Source organism: Symphalangus syndactylus, chromosome X (genome assembly GCF_028878055.3).
Source record: "Symphalangus syndactylus isolate Jambi chromosome X, NHGRI_mSymSyn1-v2.1_pri, whole genome shotgun sequence".
NCBI lineage: Eukaryota > Metazoa > Chordata > Mammalia > Primates > Hylobatidae > Symphalangus > Symphalangus syndactylus.
Genome location: NC_072447.2, coordinates 91,849,618 through 91,857,755, shown reverse-complemented (window position 1 = coordinate 91,857,755; position 8,138 = coordinate 91,849,618). Strand labels below are relative to the sequence as shown.

The window sequence follows — 8,138 nt, the reverse complement described above, 5'->3', positions numbered from 1 at the left end:
ACATAACATATCCACATTTATTTAAGAATGTATTCCAATATCAAATGGCAAATTCCAACAATGCAAAAACCATAATTACATTTGTACCAACCGAGTATATGCCAACAGTGAACAATCTGAAAAAGAAATCAAAAAAGTCATCTGTTTACAATAGCCACTAATAAAATTAAATACCTAGAAATTAACCAAAAAAGTGAAAAACCTCTATAATAAAAACTATAAAAGACTGATAAAAGAAATTGAAGAAGACATCAAAAAATGAAGATATTCCATGGATATAAATTGGAAGAATCAATATTGTTAAAATATCCATACTACCCAAAGCAATCTACAGAATCAATGCTATCCCTATCAAAACACTGATGACATTGTTTGCAGAAATAGAAAAAAATCCTAAAATTTATTTGGAACTACTAAAGACCCAGAATAGCCCTACCTATTCTAAGCAAAAAGAACAAAACTGAAGGTATCTCATTACCCAACTACAAATTTTATACTACAAAGCTATAGGAACCAAAACAGCATAGTAGGCCGGGTGCGGTGGCTCAAGCCTGTAATCCCAGCACTTTGGGAGGCCGAGACGGGCGGATCACGAGGTCAGGAGATCGAGACCATCCTGGCTAACACGGTGAAACCCCGTCTCTACTAAAAATACAAAAAAAAAAAAAAAAACTAGCCGGGCGTGTTGGCCGGCGCCTGTAGTCCCAGCTACTCGGGAGGCTGAGGCAGGAGAATGGCGTGAACCCGGGAGGCGGAGCTTGCAGTGAGCCGAGATTGCGCCACTGCACTCCAGCCTGGGCGACAGAGCAAGACTCCGTCTCAAAAAAAAAAAAAAAAAAAAAAAAAAAAACAGCATAGTACTGGCATAAAAACAGACACATAGGCCAATGAAACAGAATAGAGAAGCCAGAAACAAATCCACACACCTATAATTAACTCATCTTTGACAAAAGTACCAAGAACATACGCTGGGGAAAAGGCAGTCTCTTCAATAAAGAGTGCTGGGAAAATTGGAATTCCACATGCAGAAGAATGAAACCAGATCTCTATCTCTTGCCATATATAAAAATGAAATCAAAACGATTAAAGACAAATCTAAGTCCTCAAAATAAAAAATACTGCAAGAAAACATTGGGGAAAATCTCCAGGACATTGGTCTGGGCAAAAACTTCTTGAGCAATACCCCACAAGCACAGGCAACCAAAGCAAAAATGAACAAATAGGATCACAGACAGTTAAAAAGCTTCTACACAGCAAAGAATATCAACAAAGTGAAAACACAACTCACAGAATGGGAAAAAATATTTGTAAACCACCCATCTAACAAGGGATTAATAAGAAGAATATATAAGGAGCTCAAACAACTCTATAGAAAAATTTTAATAATCTGATCAAAAATGGGCAAAGTATTTGAATAGACATTTCTCAAAAGAAGACATCCAAGTGGCAAACAGGCATATGAAAAGGTGATCAGCATCACTGATCATTAGAGAAATGCAAATCAAAACTACAATGATCTATCATCTCACCCTAGTTCAAATGGCTTATATCCAAAAGACAGGCAATAACAAAGGCTGGCGAGGATGTGGAGAAAAGGGAACTCTTGTACACTGTTGGTGGGAATGTAAATTAGTACAACCACTATGGAGAACAGTTTAAGATACCATATGATCCAGTAATCTCACTGCTGAGTATATACCCAAAAGAAAGGAAATTCAGTATATCAAAGAGATATATGCATTCCTGTGTTTGTTGCAGCACTGTTTACAATAACTAATATTCAGAATCAACCAGTGTCCATCAAGAGATGAATGAATAAAGAAAATGTGGTATATATACATAATGGAATAGTATTCAGCAATAAAAACGATAAGAGATCCTGTCATTTGCAACGACATGGGTAGAACTGGAGATCATTATGTTAAGTGAAATAAGCCAGGCACAGAAGACAAACATCGCATGTTCTCACTTATTTGTGGGATCTAAAAATAAAAACAATTGAACTCATGAATACAGAGAGTAGAAGGATGGTTTCCAGATGCCAGGAAGGGTGGTGGGAGAGTAAGGGGGAGGTGGGGACAGTTAATGGGTACAGAAAATATAGAAAGAATGAATAAGACCTTCTATTTGATAGCACAACCGGGTGGCTAGAGTCAATAATTAATTAACTGTACATATTTAAATAACTTAAAGAGAGTGATTCAATTGTTTGTAACTGAAAGATTAAGTGCTTGAGGGGATGGACACCTCACTCTCCTTGATGTGCTTATTTCACATTGTATGCTTGGATCAAAATAGCTAATGTACCTCATAAATATATACACCTACTATGTACCCACAAAAATTAAAATTAAAAACTTTAAAGGTTAAAAAAACAAAATTTCAATTTAAATGATTCTAAATTAGTATCAAACTAATCAAAATGCAATTCCCTGTACATGAATTCATTTTTGAAAGAAAAATATCTGAACACAGTTATGGAATTAACTTTCTGTAATGTAAATTTTACTGAATTAAAAAGAAGTTTTAAGTTATATGATAAAGTTTGTGGTATAAACCCCTTGTAGTATATTGCTTCGTTATATGTAAAACAGGAGAAAAAAATTAAGCAGCTGTTGCAATACATTCTCCTTCATTCTGCCTATTTAGTTCATTTAGTTCTCTCAACCCTGGCTTGCAGGGATCATGTTCTCTAAAATATGCCAGTAGAAATGTGCAAAAGTCAAGTGTCTCATTTACTTTCATTATGTTTTGCTGTGCTGCTTTCAATACTCTGGGCCATATGACGATTTCCTCAAGCTTCAAATCCTTTTGTATTCATTGAAGATGACTTTATAATGATCTTTTTTGTTGTCATTTACTGTTTTTAGTAATTCTTCCTCCAACACTCCCAACTGTATCAAGCATGCCTTCAGTACCTAAATAATTTAAATGTTAACATGCTTTAGAATTTAATGTTAGCCAGGCGCGGTGTCTCATGCCTGTAATCTCAGCACTTTGGGAGGCCGAGGTGGGCGGATCACGAGGTCAGCAGATCGAGACCATCCTGGCTAACACGGTGAAACCCCGTCTCTACTAAAAATACAAAAACAAAATTAGCCGGGCGTGGTGGCTGGCACCTGCAGTCCCAGCTACTCGAGAGGCTGAGGCGGGAGAATGGCGTCAACCCGGGAGGCGGAGCTTGCAGTGAGCCGAGATCACGCCACTGCTCTCCAGCCTGGGCGACAGAGCGAGACTCCGTCTCAAAAAAATAAATAAATAAAAAAGAATTTAATGTTATTAGCTCATTCTAAATAAATCCTATGACAATGTTACAACTTAAATCTGCCAAAGGAATGATGCCCCTAAATCTTTTTGCCTAGTAATATTCAGCCTGCGTGGTCAGTTTTGCAATCATTTCCATAAAGTTTTGGAACCATGCCTGGATTGAAATTGCTTCCTATCTTGTTCAAAATTACAACAGTCAAAACACACAATACATAGGTCTGCTTCCCAGTACAATGTCGGTTTCCTCCATTTAGAAAAGTGCAGTGATTCATCAGTAATTTAACCTATAGATATTTGAAGTTTGGAGAGTATCTCTAAGGGGCTGTTGACCTTCAGCAACTGAAAGAACTAGAACTCCAGCCTCAGTCAATATATATTTATCTTTCTGTTGGGACTATTACAACTGTGCAAGAAATGCTGACCTTGAAACTTCTAGCACAGAATGCATGCAAATAATGTTTCCTAAAGGAAAAATATAAAAATACCTAAATAGGATATCTACATCTAAAATGCACATTCTGTAAAGATCAAAGGAAAGTACTCTGAACGTTCAAATAAATTCTAAAGGAACAAGCATATTATTTCTGTGATCCACTGGTTTGCTCTTAAATGTGAATTGGGGTGTAATCCCATTAGACCAGAATGATAAAATTTGGAAAAGCAAAGTATTTTTTATTTTATGAAAAGTTACTAATATCAAGAGCCTGTCTTGTTTTCACCTTGTTTTCAGGTGAATGATTTTTATTCCCCACAAAACCATAATACTATAGATCTCTCAAAAATCATCATATCCCATATTGACTACATTTATACCAAAATACACATTTGTATACCTGGAGAAAATGTAGATGGTGTATGCTGAAACTCTTTTTAATAATTTTTCATTTTGTCTGATGGAATATTTGCTTGAAAGGAAACTTTTTTTTACACCAAATAGTCATAGTCCGCATTCTTGTTAGGAACCAGTGGGATATATGTACTCTTTCAGAAGACTAAGTAAGGCATTACTAAATAGGTAACAATGCAAGTGTGCTAAACAGAGGTCAGAAAGATTCAATTAAAGTATAATTAACAACCACCAAGTCATGCAAATCCTAAGAAAACTGGCTGGACATCCTAATCAAATAAAGTGTGAGATTTCATCGGAAAAAGGCTCATTTTAAAATAAACAAATAGGAAATTAATGCATAGAGCTAATTGAACATTAAAGATAAATAAGGACTTCTGGGAACAAATATCTAATTATTCATGGTAAAAAAAATACATAATGTTTTATTTCTACAATTTTGTTCTTCTGAAATGTACGTATAGAAAACTGGGGTACTACAAAAAGGTCTATGAATGGAAACAGAAACATGAATGCATTTATAAAACTATTATCATATAATTGGTTTGTCTATTGAGTGGCATGGGGTCATTTGCATGTCTCCCATTTGGTTGTCATCTTTCTTACAAAGGAAGGAAACAACTTGGGAAGAAGGGAAATCTCTTTGATGGGCCTATCAGCATTAAAAATCGTTAGATCTCCTTCCTCCCAAAAACATAACTACAATGCAGTCAACAGATACAATATAAACCGAGAAAGCCACTGATTTGCTGGTATATTGATTAAAAGCTACATTACTGCATTGAGAGATCTGATAGTATTTAAAATGTTAGAGAAAGGTTTTCTTCATTAAAAAACAATTTTCAACTAATCTTATTATATGGAATCATCCCGTAAACCTTTATAGGGACTTGTTTACTCTGATGTAGAACACCTCAATTTTCAACTAATCTTATTATATGAAATCATCAAGTAAACCTTTATAGGGACTTGTTTACTCTGATGTAGAACACCTCAATTTTCAACTAATCTTATTATATGAAATCATCAAGTAAACCTTTATAGGGACTTGTTTTCTCTGACGTAGAACACCTCACTTGAGCTGACTTCTAAACTGATCCATACAATTCAAATCAATAGCAATGTAAACTTAGTCCCTCCTCAGTGTTACTAGTTTTGAAATTTTTACTTTGCATCAGAAAGAACTAGAGATCTCTCTATTCCTTTCATCAGGTGTCCAATCTACTCCAATCTAAAATTATCTTAGTAATGCTGACACAAAGATGTTTTCTTCATGGCTGTTTTTTATACAAAGCTATTTTTCTCATTGTTGTTGCTACTGCTGCTGCTGCTGTTGTCTTACCTGTAAACTCTAGCTACTTGCAGGGAGTGTGAGGCACTGCTACCCTTTAGTTCTCTCTGAATCCAAGTTAAATTTTGTCATCTTGACATTTTTCTCATTTTTCTCAAAATTCCCTCTGTTAAAATAGTATATTTACAGCACTATTCACAATAGCAAAGATATGAAATCAGCCTAAGCATCAACAAGTAATTAGATAAAGAAAATGTGATACACACACACACACACACACTCTCTCTCTCTCTCTCAAAGGAATAGTATTCAGCCATTAAAAAGAATTAAATCATATGTTTCTCAGCAGCATGGATGGAACTGGAGGCCATTATCTTAAGTGAAACAACTCAAAAACAGAAAGTCAAATACCACATGTTCTCACATAAGTGAGAGCTAAATAATGTGTAAACATGGTCACAAAGTGTGGAATAATAAACACTGGAGACTGGGAAGCATGGGGAGCTGGGCAGGGGGTGAGGGTTGAGAAATTACTTAATGGGTACAGTGTGCACTATTAAGGTGACGGATACCCTAAATGCCCTCACTTCACCACTACACAATCTATGCATATAACAAAATTGCACTTGTAGCCCACAAATTTGTACAAATCAAAAAGTATATTTAGTGTAGTAGGCATTATTTGAGGAAGGAAAGTTGGAAATACACTGATCCTTTTTATAAAACCATTTTAACAAGGGCATGATAAAATTTAAGGTAACATATTTTAGCTCTTGCATTAAAATTTCTTGGTTCTGGGAGTAGAATGGAAAATTTAAAAATGCTTTTATTAGACCCAAATCAAAATGTACATTTTGGAACGTAGTGTTCTTACTGCTTCTACTGTCACCAAATTCATTTGCACCCCCATGGCTATGTTCCTTACTTCTCCCTGCTCAACCAATTCCTACTCATCTTTCATGTTTCAGCTTCTTTACAATTCTCATCTTTAATAGTTCCATTGAATATAACATTCATTGAAATTCTGCTATGAACAAAGTACTGCGATAGAAACTAAAGGCAAATATATTATAGAAATATTGCATTATAATATTCTGTGTACAGAAAAGGAAAAATCAAATCTAACTATGTGGATTCATGGAAAAGATGGAATTTGAATTTGCCTTGAAATATTACAAATAGAAATTTAAGCATGGAACACTTAGGGGCTGCCCTATAAGGCTGAAACAACAGCATTAACATTGTCAGAGAGTCAAACAAGCTAATTCTTGAAGAGCCTTGATGGTCCTCTCTTTTATCAATCTCTTCTCTGACTTCCTGTAGCACTTGTTCTCTATAGTACCTTATTTGGCACTTATTTGTTATAGGGTTGCTGTGTACTCTAATTTTTTTGTACATCTTCACTCTTACAAAAGACTATGAGCTCTGTAAGTGCCAAAATGTCTTATATTTCTTAGAAATTTCCCAGTATCTATTATAGGGTGGCCACATAGTCAACAACCAACATACAGTTAATTGATTGATTCAAATGAAAGATATTACAGATGTTTATCTAAATATTTATTTTTATTTCTTTTAAGAAGTGATTTCTCCCTCTATTGGGGACCCACAAGTAGCCAGAAAATAATATCTGCATTCACTCACATAATAAAGTGAAACACAGATGCAATCTGTACACTATGAAACCAGATGGAGACACAATATTTTATATACAGTTAAGACTACTCCCTGTCTTTCCATTATCCAAATATAACAATGTATTTGGCAAGAGCAATTATAAATAAGTTAAAAGAAAATTTTCTAAAATATGTAGCAAATATAAAGGGTGGAAGGTTTTGATAACCTGCTTGTGGCTTTGAAGCATCAAAATCAATGACTATTGAGGAATTAACCTCATAAAGCTTATAAAAAAATCTGGCATGAAATGAATCCCACCTCTATCTAACCATATCTTTTAATCCAAGTGACTTCTAGAGGTGCTGAAATACTACACTTCACTCGTAAGTCTTTTGTAGAGAGTGAGCTATTCACAAGTGTGTATATGGAGAAATGTACTTGATGGCCATTGTCTTATTTTCCCTTCCACTTGTTCCATTCTCAGAAGTTCCCTGCTATAGTCTCAAAAAGCAATCTATGTGTTGTCTCTTTTCTGTATTCAATATCAGTGTAGAAACAAAGGCATTACCATTCAAAGCCATATTTTGTGTCAAAGTCTAAAGAACAGAGTATTTGATTGGGAATCAGAAGAACTAGGTTCCGACATCTGTCTTCAAAGCTCGGCAAGTCACTCAACTTTACTCTGACCAAAACACATCCATTTGGAAATGTGGATTTCTACAATCTGCATGTATCCCCACCCCCAAGCCAAGTCAACCCAATGGAAGAATCATCTGAATGACAAAATACATGTAAAAGGTGGTAAACTCTTTAGGAAAAAAAAAAAAATATATATATATATATATATAATTAAAACGTGAATCTTATCTTAGTTTGTTTCCTGCTTTGAGGAGTGGGTGAAGAATTGTTTTATATTCACTTTTCTGAAAGCCTTATACTTTGAACCAATCATCTTATTAGCTTAAAAATGTTATCCTTGTTGACAATAATAGTGAATATATAAAACCAAACAGCAAAGCCCTAAAAGCCTCAGAGTACTTTTTAACACAAAATGACAAATCTCAAAGAACCTCATTAGGGACCAAAAGTAGGTTCTAACATGTCATTTCTATGTAA

At 34.9% G+C, this 8,138-nt stretch overlaps 1 protein-coding gene across 1 annotated transcript in view; it reads right to left on the bottom strand.

Moving 5' to 3' along the window:
- Positions 1 to 8,138, bottom strand: part of DACH2 (dachshund family transcription factor 2) — a 688,870-nt gene that overhangs the window by 549,227 nt on the left and 131,505 nt on the right. The gene's annotated exons all lie outside the window — the stretch shown is intronic.